This window comes from Gossypium arboreum, chromosome 4 (genome assembly GCF_025698485.1).
Source record: "Gossypium arboreum isolate Shixiya-1 chromosome 4, ASM2569848v2, whole genome shotgun sequence".
Lineage (NCBI taxonomy): Eukaryota > Viridiplantae > Streptophyta > Magnoliopsida > Malvales > Malvaceae > Gossypium > Gossypium arboreum.
The window spans coordinates 58,749,249-58,767,486 of record NC_069073.1 but is presented as its reverse complement, the minus strand read 5'-3'; the positions used below and the strand labels follow the sequence as shown (position 1 = coordinate 58,767,486).

The 18,238-nt window shown below is 36.4% G+C and overlaps 1 long non-coding RNA gene and 2 other non-coding genes across 3 annotated transcripts; 1 reads left to right on the top strand and 2 right to left on the bottom strand.

Annotated features, from left to right (window-relative positions):
- The first annotated feature begins 230 nt into the window (after positions 1-230).
- On the top strand, positions 231-337 carry LOC128292018 (small nucleolar RNA R71). Its single transcript, XR_008282002.1, has one exon. It is a non-coding gene; the product is annotated as a small nucleolar RNA R71 (small nucleolar RNA).
- A 3,824-nt stretch (positions 338-4,161) lies between these two features.
- On the bottom strand, positions 4,162-5,083 carry LOC128291680 (uncharacterized). The gene is made up of 3 exons (XR_008281501.1): positions 4,969-5,083; positions 4,316-4,390; positions 4,162-4,208 (listed from the first exon to the last, which is right to left on the bottom strand). It is a non-coding gene; the product is annotated as an uncharacterized LOC128291680 (long non-coding RNA).
- Positions 5,084-10,864: 5,781 nt separating this feature from the next.
- LOC128291927 (small nucleolar RNA R71) lies at positions 10,865-10,971 on the bottom strand. Its single transcript, XR_008281911.1, has one exon. It is a non-coding gene; the product is annotated as a small nucleolar RNA R71 (small nucleolar RNA).
- Positions 10,972-18,238: the final 7,267 nt, after the last annotated feature.

The window sequence follows — 18,238 nt, the reverse complement described above, 5'->3', positions numbered from 1 at the left end:
GGGTTGTTAACGAAGTGATTGCATCAAGTTCAATGGTGCCAGCAGCTCTCCTACCACTTTCAACTCACGTTATAGGATATTGATAATCATTGTTGGCAATCCATGCCAAAATCTCATATGCTTCATTTAAGGATTTATCTAATAAAGTACTATTTAAAGAGGCATCGACTACCATCCTTGTATGTGCATTCAGCCCCTTATAAAACATCTACATCTGAGTCCAGTGTTGAAAACGATGCATAGGAAATTTCTTAAGTAATTCCTTAAATCTTTCCCAGGCTTCGTAAAGTGTTTCATCCTCTGATTTTTGAAAATATGTGATGTCATTTCAAAGCTTGGCATTCATGTTAGTTGGATTATATCGCAGCAAAAATCTCTGGCACAAGTCATTTCATGATGCCACTACTCTGATAGTAAAGTATTAAACCACGCTCTTGCATAATCTTTTAAAAGAGTATGGGAACAATTTAAGCTGCAAGACATCTTGAGGAACACCCTGTTGTTTAAATGAGTCATTGACCTCTAGAAAAAGTCTTAAACACACTTGGATCTTTAGTGGGTAATCCACCAAACTGTCCTACTATTTGCAACATTTGAAACATTATCGGTTTTAACTTAAAATGCTAAGCTTGTATGTGTGCTCTTACTATCCCTAGATTCCAATCATCCAAAATTGGAACAACATGTTCCCAAATTGGTCTATCTCGATCATCTATGACACGATGAATAGGAAGATCAACATCTCAACCATTTGGATTCAATGAATCATTCAGACTAGGATTTAATAGATTCAATGAGAGAATGATGATGTATAAAATGTGCAACACAAAACAAGTAAGAGAAATAGGAATGTCACGACCAAGTAACTACAGAAAAGAAGATTAAGTAATTTCAATGTTGATTAGGATGGCTGGAATTACTGATGTATCTACCTTATCTAACTATTAATGCCACAGTAAAGCCTTGAACATTCTACTACTTGATAGGTTTCTACAATAGTCTTCTTCTCTCGAGAGCAAACCTTGGGCTACCTTCCCTAAGGTACTATATGCCTATAGACTTAAGTTTGGCTACCACTAATATTTTATACCCTCTTTCGAATGAGGCAAGGCTCTATGTCTAGAGGTTACTGCAAATAAATAAAATTTCATTCACTTATATTATCCAATGTCTATACAAATAATGTAACCATGTCGACAATAAGTTATCTTAATAACTTGCTACATATTCGTCAATACATTGCCTATAATAAGAATGAAATACCATTAAATATAACAAAAAAATAATTCTAATTTAAATTGTGAACATTAATATTAATTAAAGGGTTCAGCTAAGTAATCGCAAGCCTAAGAGATTTAGCTCATAGTTGGGTAAATCGAGTTCAAGTTTAATGCAGTAATCAACATTATATTTTACAATTAAGTTCTAAAGGAAATGCATAAGAATCAAAAAAGAAATTTTGATATATTGGCTTTTGCCTATTCAACTCTCAACATTGGCAGCACAATGTCTTGTAGCTGCCAAAATCATCCTCTCCTTCTTCAGTTGCCTTCTTTCTCGATCCTTCCCTCTTTCCCTGTCAAAAGTTGCTCCTCTTTTTCTTCTATTCAAAAAAAAATTGCCCCTTTTTAGGGCTCCTTTTTTGGCATTTATAAGTTTGACCTTCTAAGGTAAGTCCATCAAACCATAATCCTTTCTCTTTTTATCAGGTGGATTCTTCTAGTACAAGTATAGCTGGGATTGAGAACGGTACGCATTAAGTGCTGACTAGGCATATTTTAGGTACTACCATAGCATTTTTGTTAGAAAACTACCCAAAATTTGCCACGTCAAACCTTCAACCCTCTACTCTGTGACAGCCCTTATTTGACCCTAGTCAGAAAGTGGTTTCGGGACCACAAAATCGAGTCATAAAAATAATTAGATGTTATATTCTGTGCTTATTATATGTGAAAGTGCATGTGTGAAAATTTCATGCTTTTATTTTGTCATTTGTGAGTGAAATTATTAAATAGGACTTGTGTGAAAATTTTTGAAAATGTGATAGGTTAATTTTGTAGTGGCCAAATAAATTATGGTGTTAAATAGGTGGATTTGCATGTCAAATTTCCCACTTTAATGAGTAGTGGCCGACCATAATGATGGTGATAAACAAAATATGCTTTTTAAATTAGCATTATTAAATTTGATGGCTTAATTATCATAAAATAAAGATAAATAAAAGAACAAAAATGAGGTAAAGGGAAAAGCTTGTTCATCTTTGTTCTTCATAGCCGGAATTAGGAGAGGAAAAGAAACTCAAACTACATTCGGTCACTTTTGAGTTGGAATTAAGGTAAGAAATTCATGTTAGTTTTTGAAATTGTAGCATATTTTAAGCTAGTTACTAAGTCCCTTACTTAGCCCATGTCAAAATTTTGAATTGGGTAGTGATTTGAGTATTCGACTATGGAAGATTTTGAAGGGAATGGTTGTTGTTTTTATGTTTTAATGAATAATTGTGAATGGGTGATGTTTGAGATAGTTTAATGTTCATATAGGTAGTTTAGATGATAGGAAAATCGGCTTGTGTATTTGTGAAATTGCCGAATGTGAACTTAGATAATATTTGAGTAATGTTTGTGTTTTAAAATGATAGAATGGAGTAGATGCTTTTGTAACACCCCAAACCCGGCCTGGATGTTATGACCGGATCTGATGCGCCACATTGATGCGTTCAAAACACTTAGTTTGGAAAAGCTGAGTTGGTGTTGTAAAGACACTTTTAAAAGTAAGTTAAAGTGAATGGAAGCTGCGCACTGGTAGGAAACCGGGAAGAAGAGGAGGTGAGTCCATCGGACTGCTTAAGTACCAAGCTCTCTCTTCGGATCCAATCCTAGACATGCACACCGCCATTGCCACACTCTAACATCTCGTATAATTTTGAGAAAACCGTTTGATTATGACCACTTAAGAAAATGATTAAGGTTGCAAATCGTTTGCTTAAAATATTTATTTTTCTTGGGAAAACATTTACTTTATGGAAACTTTGTGCGTCATCGTGATCTTTTAAAAACAAGTAGATTTTATAAAGCGAACCCTAGTGCTAGCCAGTTTAATAATCCCCACAATAAAAGTAATTAAAAATAGCGGCCTTATTACAACTTTAAGCATAATAAAAAAATAAAAAAATAAAATAACCCAAATTAAAGGCTAAACTTCTTTAAAATCGGCAATTAATCTTCATGGCCAATGAATCCCTTGACTCCAAGTCCACCAATTCTAGGGCTCACCTGCAAGGATGGAAGAGGAAGGGGTGAGTTTGGGAAAACTCAGTGTATCTGAAACCCTCCAAAGCCCAATTCAGCTCGAGCCCATTGGGCCTAAGCCCTATTCAGATAACAATTACACACAAGAGGTCAAGCCCTTTTCGAATCACAGAGCAAGGCCTTAGCCCTTTTACATAACAGTGTGGCCCATAGGCCCGTTCAAGAATATGAGTATTAACAGTAATAATGAATGCAAGCCCATCCGGGAGACTACTCAACCCACCAACCGCTACACCGCCTCATCATCACCCTACACACCATGTGGGAATATCTCAACCCACCCACCCTACACACCACACAGCGACAGAACGCTCAAATTTCAATCGATTGAGGCAAAGCCTCCAAGACGTGGATGAACCACTTTCAGATTTCCTCCATTAATACCCCAATCCCATGCAACAGATATTAATAAATGCATATCATGCAAAATACAAGAGTAATCAATCAAGCGATTCACCAATTTAAAACCCTAGGGGTATATCGGTAATTTTTCTCTTTAGGGTAATTTGGTAATTTTGCTCTTTAGGGGTAATTTCGTGCTCACGCTCTTGCACAAGCTAATTCATAATTTTTATCGCTTTTATGCAATTTGATTCCACCATCTACCTAATAAAGCTAATTTGCCCATCTCTTACCCATATTGGTTCGTAAGCCCATTGGGCCCAGTTTTGGCCCATCGAGCCCCTTTTTCTGAAATACGCTAAAATGTCACGCGAACGTGCTTTCCACCTTACGGTGCCAGATCTAACAATTATTCTATGACTTGAGAGCATTCGCATACCCACATGACCATGAAATGTCAGAATTTCGGCATTTCGGCTTTTGCCGAATTGAACTAAAGAAGGGTGTTCGGTACACACTTGTTTCGCGACGACTGCTACTGAGATCCCTTACGATGTCCTACAATTATTCATCACCATTTTTAGCATACAAGTTATGCTTAACAAACTCAAAATCCACCCTACCTTATTCGGCCAAAGAACCTTTATTGACCATAAGTTACTTACCTTCACAGGGTCCAATAATACGATTCAAGCTTATCCAAGTCGATACTCCAAGCCTCGCTGCTCCTCCAAAGTTGTCTATATCACACAGTCCAAGTCAGTCACTTGCCCACAAGGGCAAAATAGTCATTTAACACCCTAGGGGCAAAATGGTAATTTTACCCCACAAGGGTATTTCAGTAATTTTACCCTACAGGGGTATTTTAGTAATTTTTCAAACCATGGGTATTTTGGTAATTTTATAAACAAAGGGTATTTTAGTAATTTTACAAACTAGGGGTATTTTGGTGATTTTATAAACCAAGGGTATTTTGGTAATTCTGTAAATTGAGGGTAAAACGGTAATTTCAGAATCGGAGTACTTTGGTAATTTTACAAGTCGAGGGCATTTCAAGAATTGGTAAACTAAAGTATTCTAAACATGGATAACAATACGAATGGGCCTAAAGCCTATTCTCATTAAATGGGCCCACACTCGTGTGGCCCTTTTAGCCCAAACCTAGCCACGATATTCGATTCACCTAGCCTAGTCCAATATTTACTACACAATCAAACAACTTATCCAATTGGGCCAGAGGCCCACTGGGCCCACATGGCCCCTTTCTACCATCGCACCAAGTAGCAATCCAACAACAAGAGTAGTGATAAATACACACCTGATAGGAGACTGGAGTTAATCCGCGCTCCAAGCACTTCTAGCCGATGCCCAACCCAAACGAGCTCGCCATAACGCGAAAGGGATCAGCCAAGAAAGGTACCTTTGCTCTCCTCATAGTTCTCTCTATTTAAAGCCGACCGCATCCACTCCTATGTTAGCTTACCGATGTGGGATCCTCCATCATCAGAGTTTAAATTCAACACCAACTCTTGCCATCCCAACATAGCAAAATAATCAACCTTTGCATGCCAAGGGATTCGAACCAAAGTCCTCCTATATGCCAACTCACGCCATCACCACTAGGCCACCAACTCATTTGTGTCATAAATCCAACACATTAAACTTTAAAGCGCACCTACTTGCTTCTAGATTTATTGAAAAGAAAAACCAAAATATATTGCAAGAGCCAAGACTTGAACCTTGGACCCCTTGCTTCCTCTATGGCGTCACTTCCTTGTCCCCTAAGTGGCGTCACCTTGCCACTACACCACACTCCTTTTTTGTGTCACAATTTCTCCAACAATATTCTTAAGGCCTACCTACTACACCTGTGGTTTGATCTACCTTAAATTTTTACTAGAGTCCGTGTTTGAACCCAAGACTTCTCCAACACTTCTCAAGACACTTAACCACTAAAATAAGCCTTCATTAACAAAATTTACATGCACAACAAAATATTAAAAGCGCCTTCAACCGCTCCCATGCTCAAGGCCCAAAACTTCTAGGCCCAAATTGTGGTGTTACTGACTTTAGTTGGATTTAAGGTTTGTTAAATTGCCATTGTCATTGCCGAATGTTTGCTTAGTTAAGCTTGTTAATTTGTTCTTAATAATTAGGTTAAATTTGCTCTTAATAATTCTGGTTAAATTTGTTCTTAATAATTCCGGTTAAATTTGTTCTTAATAATTTCGGTTAAATTTGTTCTTAATAATTCCGGTTAAATTTGCTCTTAATATTTCTGGTTAAATTTTCCCTTATTATTTCTGAATAAGTTACTTAGTTAAAGAAAATTTTAAAGTACTTAGTTAATTGATACTAGGTTAATGTTGTGTATATAAATTAATATAAACTTTGTAAGTGTACTAAAGGTTGTAGATGAATTCGGTCTTGGGAGAAATTTTGGTATAAAATGCTTGAATGTTAACAGGTAATTGCTTTAATGACCAAATGTGTCAATGGCTAATGCATGGTCTAGTTGATCAATATGTGTTAAAAGGGAAACGTAAATAAATACCTAATTGATGAGCTATATATATATTCGGCTATATGGTAAAGATATATATATATATATATATATATATATATATATATGAAAATATGATAAGCCTTATGAGTTTTGTGTTTGTGTATGTGAGCTAAGTATACAATGAATATTCGACTATAAGCTAGCTTGATGGGACCTTAATAAATTAAATTTTGTTTGAATTAGCTCAAGAGCATAGAGAACCAAGGTTGGACAGGGAAAAGAGAAAATAGTTGAATAGTCGATCCGAGACCTGTTCGAAAATATTCGAGGTAAGTTTTAAGTAGTTAAATATAAATAATATTCGATAATGACATGACAGATTATGAGAATTAAGTATTACTTGTCATATATATATATGGCCGAATGGCAATTGTAATGGAAGTAAAATGTGATAGGCTTTTATGATCAAATGGTAATGTTAGATGAATATGAGTAAGATGTTATGTGTAAACTATCAAATGATAAATGTGAGTGATGAAATGAAATAAAAGTGAATAAAATGTAGGATGATATATTCGAATGATGCTTGTACCTAATTTGGTGTGATTGTGTTATATGAGACTTGTTGAATTGAATATCGTACAGTACTATTCGGGCCTTTGAGCCTAGCAGGCTATAGTGCTGGTGATATACTATTCGGGCCTTTGAGCCTAGCAGGCTATAATGCCGGTGATATACTATTCGAGCCTTTGAGCCTAGCAGGCTATAATGCCGGTGAGATACTATTCGGGCCTTTGAGCCTAGCAGGCTATAATGCAGGTGAAATAATATCGGGCTTCGAGCCTAGCAGGTGAAATGCCGGTGAATGAATTTGGGTTTAAAACCTAGTAGGCTGAATGCCGGTGATTTGATAAAAGTCTAGAACTAAGATACCTCGTGTTAGAACGACAAATGAATACGTTCAATACGATAAGTTGGCCAGGTACGTATTATGTACTTATATGTGAGTATGATTTGAATTGAATCATAAGTGTATAATGTGATACATATGTGAATAAATGTTATATCTATATTTATGATCATGATATATATTTGGTCAAGGTGTGAAAGTATGTGAAAATTTTCGATTTATTTATGGCATATGAATTCAGATTAAGTGATATTAGAATGCTAATTGTGCATTATGTGCTTATGTATATTCGACCAAATGGTAAAATATCTAGAAAATGACCTCTTGAGAAATTGGATAATTGAGTTTATTTGTTGCATTGCTTAAAACTTACTAAGCTTATGAAAGCTTACTCCGTTTGTTATGTTTCTCTATTTTATAGATTGTTGATTTCAGTCACCTGCTCGGGAGGGGATCGTCAGCAACTTGTCACACTTTCTATCTTTTTGGTATTACTATATTTTGGAGCTAGTATGGCATGTATAGAATAGACTTAAGTGAATTATATTTTAAGATGTTGTTGTATATAAGCCATGTGAATATGGAAACTTTTGAATGTTAGTATAAGTCTGAATTTCGATCTTTGATTGTGTTTGACTATGCATATAATTGCTAATGAAATTATGTATATGTGAATGTACAAATGTAGTGTTTTGGGTTGGTAACTCTTCATAACCCTCTCCGGCAATGGTTACGGGTTATAGGGGTGTTACATACTCCATCTCCTACACATTACACATGCCAATCAACCACCAAACAAGTCCTTCCAATAGGTAACTAAGAGCAACATGTAATAAAACTTAAGCAAAATCCAAGCTCTTTAATGCAATGCTCTAAAACTGCTAATGCAATATCTTAAAATGCAACTAAAATCACTTAAGTACAAGCAATTAACTAAGTCTAAAGGCATCAAATATGTAATAACCCATTTTTTAGTGGTGTCGAAAACAGTGTTTTCGAGGCCACCAAATCCAATGAATACATTCATAAATATTATTAGTTAATATATATGAGTTAATTGTGACTTTGAAAAGGTTTTTGATTTAATAATTTATACTATTCCGAAGATTAATTAAGTTCAAGTGGTAAGACCCTAAAGTCAAGTGGTTTTAGAAAATGGCGTATTGGGACCTTATTTCTATAAATCGGTTGTAAATATTTTATAAATATTTACAAAGTTTCATTAAGGTGGTATTAAAGTTTCATTGAAAAATTTTAACTTTTTGATAATTATTTAATTAAAAAGGACTAAATCGTAAAAGATGTAAAATTTGATCGCTTTTTGATTTGTCTGATTAAATGGGTAATTGAATAAAGGAAAAGGGCTTTAAATGGTAATCAGACCATTCAAGGTGTTGTGGACAATTATGCGCTTGAATTTGATGTTTATTTTAATTATTAATCAAGGTGAAAATGGTAATTTGATAAATTAAATTATATTAAAAATAAAACAATTATGTTATCATCTTTGTGCTTTAGTTTTATCGAAATTGGAGAATGAAGGAAACCATGGATGATAGCTTAAACATTTAACCAAGTCCTCTTTTGCATGTAAGCTAAATTTGGGTTTATTTCTTTTAATATTTATATTTTTGAGATCGTTGCAACTAGGTCTAACTAGCTCGTACCTTCGATTTTGAAACTATTAAAGATTTTAATGTTTCCATTGATGAACCTTATGATTTTATATGTTAAATGATGAATTTTAAATGTTGGTTGATATTTAAAAGTATTTGATAAACCGTAATTAATACATATTTTACCCCATGCTTAACGCATTTTATGGATGATTTTTCATAAAAATTGGTGAATTTAATGCTCCTAATGCTTTAATTTCATGTTTTATACTTAGGAGAGCATAGGAGAGCGAAAGGAATGAGAAATGGGCCAAAAATAGAGAAAAATTGGCCAAAGTACGAATTCAACACGGTCTAGACCTCCTCACACGGGCAGACCACACGGCTGTGTCAATTTGGCAGATTCAAAGCATGACTCACACAGGCGTGTCCCTACCGAGCCCAAGTTGAGTCCAATTCATAAAAGGCCAATTTTGAGGGCTTCTAGGCATTCTAAAGCCTATAAATACACCCTAGAGGAGGAAAGTAAGGGACACAGAGGGAGGAAGGAAGGAATTATTTGAAGGAAGCCGATTGATCCATCTCAGAAGCCGGACTCATCATCAAGACTGAAGATCTCCCTTCAATTTCCCTTGAGGAGTTTTGGGTTTTCTTTATGTTTTGTACTCATTATTCTTCTAAGATTTCCTTTTTAGTTATGAAATAAATCCCCTAAATACATAAGGGGGATGAAACCTAAGATGAATCTTGTTATTATTTTCTGAATTGTATGATAAATATTTAACTTGTTCTTAATTATGTGTTCTTAATTCTTGTTTTGATATCCCAGGATACTGATTCAAGACAAGCTCTTATTCAGAGGAGGAATAGACCCTGTCTAAGAGTACATTTGTCATTATTAAGTGGAGTTAATTGTGCGCCTAGACTTAGGGTGACAAGATTTTGCCAGATTAGGGTGAAACCTAATAGGGGGATCCATAGATCGAGTTAATGCAACCCTAGAGTGTTAATTAGAGAAAAGTCTCAATTATTCAATCTAGGTATTAGACGTTATTAGTCTTGAATAGGGATAATAACATAACTTAGGGATCTCTATAGAACAAGTTAAATGAATAAATCATCTGATTTAGAGCCAGAATAACAAGTAAAGTCTAGGTGGATTTTTCCTTAGGTATTGTCTTAATTCAGTCATTTTCCAAAAAGTAATCCCCAATTCTACTTTCTGTGAATTCTTAGTTTAGGTAATTAGTTAGCTAAAACAAAACCCCCTTATTTTTAGGCTAGATAATAAAAAAACAGTCATTACTAGTACTTTTAGTTCCTTTGGGTTCGACAATCTGGTCTTGCTAAAACTATACTACTGTTCGATAGGTACACTTGCCTACATCATGATAATAGTTAGTTTCAAGAACGATTCATTATAAATATTTAAAACCTGTCACACGAAAATCGCGATCAAGTTTTTGGCGCCGTTGCTGGGGAACTAAGATATTAGGAAAGCTCAATTTTTATTACTTTAGCCATTTATTTTTCTTGCAATTTAATTTAATTTAATTTTTTATTATTTATTAATTTACTTTTTCTTTCTCTTGGCAGGTTTTTATAGTTTATGACTAGAAGAAACCCGTCAGGACCACTACTTTTTGACGAAAAAATCGATCGCTCAGTTTGCAGAAACCAAAGAGAAATAAGGCAAAGCTTAAGATACACAGAGAACGAGCAAGAGGATGATACTCAACCCTTAACCAAAGAGATGGCTGAAAACCAAGACAATCAGGTACCTCCTGCAATTGCGGTTAATCGAAATCCTACTCTACGCACTATGTATGATTATGGTAAACCTTCTTTAATAGGAACTAAATCGAGCATAGATAGACCTACTGTAGTTGCAAATACTTTTGAACTGAAACCTAACACAATTCAAATGATACAATAATTTGTTTAGTTTGATGGTTTGCAGGATGAGGATCCCAACGCTCACTTAGCAAACTTTTTGGAACTATGCAATACATTTAAAATCAATGGTATTTCTAATGATGCCATTCGTCTTCGGTTATTCCCTTTTTCATTGAGGAACAAAGCTAAACAGTGGTTGAACTTGTTACCACGAGGGTCAATCACTACTTGGGAACAAATGATCGAAAAATTTCTATTAAAATATTTCCCGCCGGCTAAAACAGCCAAATTACGTAATGATATCTCTTCGTTTGTGCAGATGGACTTAGAAACTCTTTACGATGCATGAGAGAGATACAAGGGCTTACTGAGAAGGTGCCTTCACCATGGGTTACTGCTTTGGCTACAGGTTCAAACATTCCATAATAGCCTAAATCCTTCGACTCGACAAATGGTTAATGTAGCTGCTGGCGGAACCACCAATAATAAAGCACCTGAAGATGCTTATGGGTTTATTGAAGAGATGTAACTGAATAACTATCAGTGGCAAGTCATGAGGACTAAGCCAACTAAAACAACAGGCGTTTATAACATTGATTCGGTTACTATGCTGTCAAACCAAGTAGAACTTCTAAATAAAAAGATTGATGGTTTACTTGGTTCTACTCAGCTACAGCCGGTGATGAGGTGTGAGACGAATGAAGGAGGAGTATGCACACAGTATCAACCCTTCAACCCTAGCATCGAGGAGGAACAAGTCCAATATATGGGTAACAATAACTCTAGATCCCAAAATAACCCATATAGTAACACTTATAATGTAGGTTGGAGGAATCATCCCAATTTTTGGTGGGGCGGTTAAGGAAATCAAAGACCACAACATCCTCCGGGTTTTCATCAGCCACCCTATCAACAGGAAAAGAAACCAAAACTTAAAGAGATGCTATCTAAATTTATCTTGGTGTCAGAAACCCGTTTCTAGAACACCGAGACAACACTTAAAAATCAACAAGTGTCGATCCAAGGGCTCAAAACGCAGATAGGCCAGCTGTCCAAACTAATCTCCGAACGACCATAAGGTAGCTTGCCAAGTAGTACTGAACCCAACCCAAGGGAACAACTCAACGCGATTAATGTTCAAGATGAAGAAGAATTCGTTGAGCCTGAGCCAGAACCGAGGCAATAAACTATGGTAAGCAGAGGTCAAGGTGAGATAAGTCATAATAAAAACAAATCAGTGAATGTCGAATATAAACTCGTGTGCCATACCCTAACACGACAAGGAAAGACCACTCAGATGAACAATTTGGTAAATTCCTTAAACTCTTAAAAAAATTACATATTAACTTACCATTTATTGAAGCTCTATCATAGATGCCAAACGCAATGGAATTTTTAAAGGAGCTTTTAGTAAATAAGCGAAAGTTGGACGAGGTGTTGTATGTGGAGCTAAACACAGTTTGCTCAGCTATTCTCCAAAATAAACTACCCGACAAACTAAAAGATCCAGGGAGTTTTACGATTCCTTGCTTAATTGGTAGTTTAGATGTTAATAATGCATTAGCTGATTTAGGGGCTAGTATTAACATCATGCCCTACAAAATGTTCAAACAATTAGGTCTCGAGAAACCCAAACAGAATAGGATGAGCATTCAATTAACAAACAAAACTATAAGATTTCCTTGGGGTATTATTGAAGATGTGCTAGTTAAAATCGATAAATTTATATTTCCCGTTGACTTTATTGTTTTAGACATAGAGGAAGATAGCAACACTCCTTTGATTTTAGGAAGACCCTTTTTATCAACTGTTAAAGCAATTATTGATGTTGGCACAGGTGAACTCACACTCCGTGTGGGAGACGAAACAATCACCCTTCAAGCTCGCAATTCTGGCAACATATCGAAAATTGAAGGTGATCGTTTATCACATTCTACTAAAATTGACAATATGGTACAACCTACTTTGCAGGAAATGAGTTTGAAGGAAGCACATGAGTCATTCTCAAGCAGTAGTAGAGGACCTGTTCATGGAGATCAAAGGCTACAAATTGAGGAGCTAGATGAATTGCAGATGCATAAACCGAAAACACATGATAAACTGAAACTACGCCAGAACGAGCTCAAGACCTTCCCATATCAACTTAAGGTTGGAGATAAAGTCTTATTAGATGCTGCAGATCCTCACATTGTCACTACCACACCGAATGAAGAAATTCCTCTTACGATACTTGGCATTTTCCCATTCGGTACAGTCGAGGTAAGTCATCCCAAGTTTGGTACTTTTAAGGTAAACAACACCAGTCTAAAACCTTATTTTGATGAGAATGATAGCAGGAATAAGGAGTATAAACTCCTCGAACCCCCATGACAATTCAATGGAGAGGTAAGTCAAGCTTAGACTATAAATAAGTGCTTCTTGGGAGGCAACCCGAGCACTAACTGTATTAACTTCTTTAAATTTTAGTGTTTAACACCTAACTTACTAACGGAGCTCTTGAATATAGGTTTACCACGTAGACACGACCAAGCACACGGGCGTGCTTAGGGCCGTGTGAAAACAGGGCAAAGATTTCTCCGACACAGGCTACGATAAATTGCCACGGCCATACACCATGGCCGTGGGCGAACCTGCCAAAACAACACGGGAGTTCGACATGCCCGTGTTTTGCACCCTTGGTCGAACCTGTTAAATTAATATCGGCGTGGGCCTACATACACAGGCGTGGGAGAAGCGAACAATGCCAGACATGACCGTGTGACACGACCGTGTGAACCAACACGCCCAAGGTACACAGGCGTGGGGAAATTGTTAGATGCGCCCAAATTCAAAATTCGCGAATCACGCGGGCTGAAATTGGGGAACACGGGCATGTTCCCTGGCCGTGTGCCCCAAAATGTATAAATAGGCTGCACTATTCATTGTTTTCTTCACCAAAAAAACCTTAACCTTAGCCGCTGCAAGTCCACATGCCCTCCATGCCATGCCCGTGCGCCGCTCCCAACTTCATTCTCTACGCTCAATCTCTTTCCTTTAGCGTTTGTTTACTCCTTTCTCTTTTATTTCACTGATTTATAATGCTATTTATCATAGTAATCTATATTTTTCATGTTATTTTCATCTTTCTATCACACAAATTACATTTATAGAACAAGTTATCATCTTTTTCATGTTCAAATTCTTACTCATTACATGGTTTCTCTACTCCATTTAATTAGCTAGAAGTGAATATTCATGGTTAGGATAGTTGAAATTATCATGCCTTGTGTGTTGACATTTCTATTCATTCATATAGTATGTTGCATTCCATTCTTTGCCATTTTTACTTATATCCCCACGGAAATGCCTCAAAAATAGGTCATTGAACTTATTGTTTTAGTTAAACTTAGTAGTTGTGGCTGAACATATTTATGCATTTTTCTTTTTGAATTTAGTCGCATTTTTTTCCTTGTCTACTTATCAAGACAAATTGATGTTTCCACTTGTAGGTATACAATGTTGTCTTCACATGGTAAAAAGGCTGCTGTCCCTACTTCAAAGAAAAGGAAGGGAGCGTCATCTTTCTCGGGTCTTACCGCGGAAGTTCATCACCCTTTCTTGAGGTTCCTCATTGGGCCCCAAGAAGAACTCTTCCAAATACTCCGGGCCCGACCTTTAATTGTGGGCCGTTGCATCGACTGGGTTGCAATAGAACAAGTTCAGTTGGCTGATGCGATTCAGGCCCTCCTAACCACTGACCCTTAGCAGCTTTTCTTTGGGATCATCGAGCCGACATATCTCGAGCTTACAATGAAATTATGCTCCATATTTCATCTTCAGACCGTCATGACGAATTAGGATGATCCCAGCACGGTGCAATTTCGTCTAGGCAGATTAATTCGCCGGCTCAGCATCCCAAAATTTGGTACTGCACTGGGTTTATATACAGAGGAATTCAAGGAGGAGAATGACTTACATGCTCTCAATCACCACATCCATCATTCTTTTTCACGGTGCTGGGACGCACTAGTACCAGGGGGGCCACCTAAAATCCTAGCCGCTCCAAGGCATCGGCTCTCCCTCCATTTCTGAGGTACCTACACGCCATTTTGGCTCACATGATTACAGGAAGGTGAGAGAGCACTGGCGTCGTCAACACTTACGACGCTTAATTTTTATGGTGTATGTCGCACGGGCACGTCATCAACCTTGCCTATTTCATCGCCCTCGCGATTCAGCACCAGACGGAGCGGCATAGGAAGGGGGTCATCTTCATTGGCCCCTATGTTACTCAGTTGGCTCGACACTTTGGGCTCCTCAGCACCGCATCCCAAGAATCATCCTTAACCCTCATTTCCCAAATGTCTCCACAAGGCATCTCAAGCATGCTTAGCATGAGGATGATTGAAAAGCGCCGATGAACCTACTCTCCTCAATATCATCTCACCCAATCTACCAAGGAGGAGGCTTACGAGGACATTCCTGATGATGTCCCTCCACAGCACGAGGACCCATCAACTCAGCCACCACCACCCTCTCGTCCAGTTCATGCGGCGGCTTCATATGCTGACATCTCTGAGCACCTCACTCGATTCGAGCAGTAGTGTTTTCAACGATTTAACAACATTGATGCTACTCTATAACAGATTTGTCAGCACCTCCACATCTCATCGCCAGTCCCACCTCGTGAACCATCCAGCGATGAAGATGTTTAAAAACATTTATTTATTATTTTATGTTTTTAATTTTTATTAAAATTATTTTTTATTTTTTATTAGACTTTAGAATTGTATTTTTTTAATCATCAATTTCGGTTATTTCTTTATGAGTAATTATTCTTCCTAATATCCCTTAAAAAGTTTCTTATTTTATCACAATTATATAAAGCTCCTAAGCTCATAATCGCATAAGAACTAAAAACTCCACCGAGAACGATTCTCCACGACTACCATGTTCTGATCGACCACGACCATAGCTACCACTAGATATAATATTCTTTTGGCACAGGACTTATGGACTAATGAACCTCTACCACTGCCGGAGGATAATTCTCCTCCACTCTCGCACCGATTTCTCTCCAAAACTCCAGTTTGAGGAATTCATCATAGAGGAAGTTTCACTTCTCCCCCTATCTTATGATTACAAATTTATCATTTCCTATCTATCTTTGTAAATTGAGGGCAATGTACGTCTTAAGTGTGGGGGGTATTTATTTCATTATTAGAAAAATCCCTGAATGACTGCCTTGTTCTCTTGAAAAGCTCTCATATCTTATTTAGGATAAATTTTGATTGATTTATAATTTTGATTGATATATCTTGAATTAAAACATAGGTATTTATGCATTGATTGTTTAAACCTTGAGACATTAGAGAATCAAGCATGATAAGTTGATTTTTAAGAATTTAAAATTTTAGGTTGTTTCCCCAAAGTTTAGGTATTACTTTGAGTTGGAATTTACAAGTTTTAAACATCAAAAATCCATAATTTTTGTGAGATTTTTGAGCCTTTTGAGCATCTATTAATTCTTTCATGCTTTTATTATTGCTTTGAGTGCGTCAGTATTGAATTGTTATTCTAGAACTTGCTTGATTATGCATGTCAAGATCACACTATTTGATTTGATGTGTAAAAATGATAAAGGCACTTAGGATTAACCCACTCATGCTATGAAAAGCCTACCTCCACAATTAACCCTTAGTGAACCCCGTTGAGCTAGCAAGCCATTTCTTGTATTACCCTTAATATTAACCCTTAACCCATTATTGTTGAAATCCCCCAAATTAATTTGATCTTCATTTTTTATCGAGATTGGAATTGAAATAGTTGCTTAGCTAAGTTTTATTCTACTTTGTATTTAACTTGCTCTTAAAAAAATGTATACATCTTAATAGTAGTAAACCTCTGAGCTAAAGAAGTTAAATTCCATATTCTGAGAAAAGCTCTGTTGTACGCAATTGATGAATAGATATTTTTCTAGTTAGGCAAGTTTTCAAGTCAATCTCGATTCTGACCTTTTCTTTCAGCTTGTGACCACACCCCCTAACCAAGCCTCATTACAACCCTCTAAAGACTTTTTGATTGATATATCATCTCAAATTATAGTGGTGGAGATTTGATTTTTGTGCAAGCCTATGGTAATGACTTTTCATTATTGACTATTGAGTGCTTCATTTATTGTCCTTAAACACCTCGAGTGATTTGAGTGAATCTTTAGTGAGGATGTAAAACTCTATGACATTTTGAATACAAGGTAATTACTTAGACGAGAGGAGACACCTATGTTTTCAGACACCTATGGATTATTTTGAGATATTATTGATAGAATTTATAAGTTGAGAAGAATTTATTTTGATTATGAATTGAGAATTTTGCTTGAGGACAAGCAAATGCTTAAGTGTGGGGGAATTTGCTAAACCATAATTTATACATATTTTTCCCCCATGCTTAACGCATTTTATGGATGATTTTCCATAAAATTGGTGAATTCGATGCTCCTAATGCTTTAATTTCATGTTTTATACTTAGGAGAGCATAGACTAGCGAAAGGAACGAGAAACAGGCCAAAAATAGAGCAAAATGGGCCAAAGTACGAATTCAATACGGCCTGGACCTTTTCACATGGGCAGACTACACGGCTGTGTCAATTTGGCAAATTCGAAGCACGACTCACACGGGCGTGTCCTTGCCGAGCCCAAGTTGAGTCCAATTCAAAAAAAGTCAATTTTGGGGGCTTCTAGGCATTCTAAAGCCTATAAATACACCCCAGACGAGGAAAGTAAGGGACACAGAGGGAGGAAGGAAGGAATTACTTGAAGGAAGCCGATTGATCCATCTGAGAAGCCGGATTCATCATCAAGACTGAAGATTTCCCTTCAATTTCCCTTCAGGAGTTTTGGGTTTTCTTTATGTTTTGTACTCATTATTCTTCTAAAATGTTTTCCTTTTTAGTTATTAACTAAATCCTCTAAATACCTAAGGGGGATAAAACCTAAGACGAATCATGTTATTATTTTCTGAATTGTATGATAAATATTTAACTTGTTCTTAATTATGTGTTCTTAATTCTTGTTTTGATATCCCAGGATACTGATTCAAGATAAGCTCTTATTCAGAGGAGGAATAGACCCTGTCTAAGAGTACATTTGTCATAATTAAGTGAAGTTGATTTTGTGCCTAGAGATAGGGTGACAAGATTTTGCCGGATTAGGGTGAACCCTAATAGGGGGATCCATAGATCGAGTTAATGCAACCCTAGAGTGTTAATTAGAGAAAAGTTTCAATTATTCAATCTGGGGATTAGACGTTATTAGTCTTGAATAGGGATAATAACATAACTTAGGGATCTCTACAGAACAAGTTAAATGAATAAATCATCCGATTCGGAGCCAGAATAACAAGTAAAGTCTAGGTGGATTTTTCCTTAGGTATTGTCTTAATTCAATCGTTTTCCAAAAAGTAATCCCCCAATTCTACTTTCTGTGAATTCTTAGTTTAGATAATTAGTTAGTTAAAACAAAACCCCCTTATTTTTAGGCTAGATAATAAAAAGACAGTCATTACTAGTACTTTTAATTCCTTTGGGTTCGACAATCCAGTCTTGCTAAAACTATACTACTGTTTGATAGGTACACTTGCCTACATCGTGATAATATTTAGTTTCAAGAACGATTCATTATAA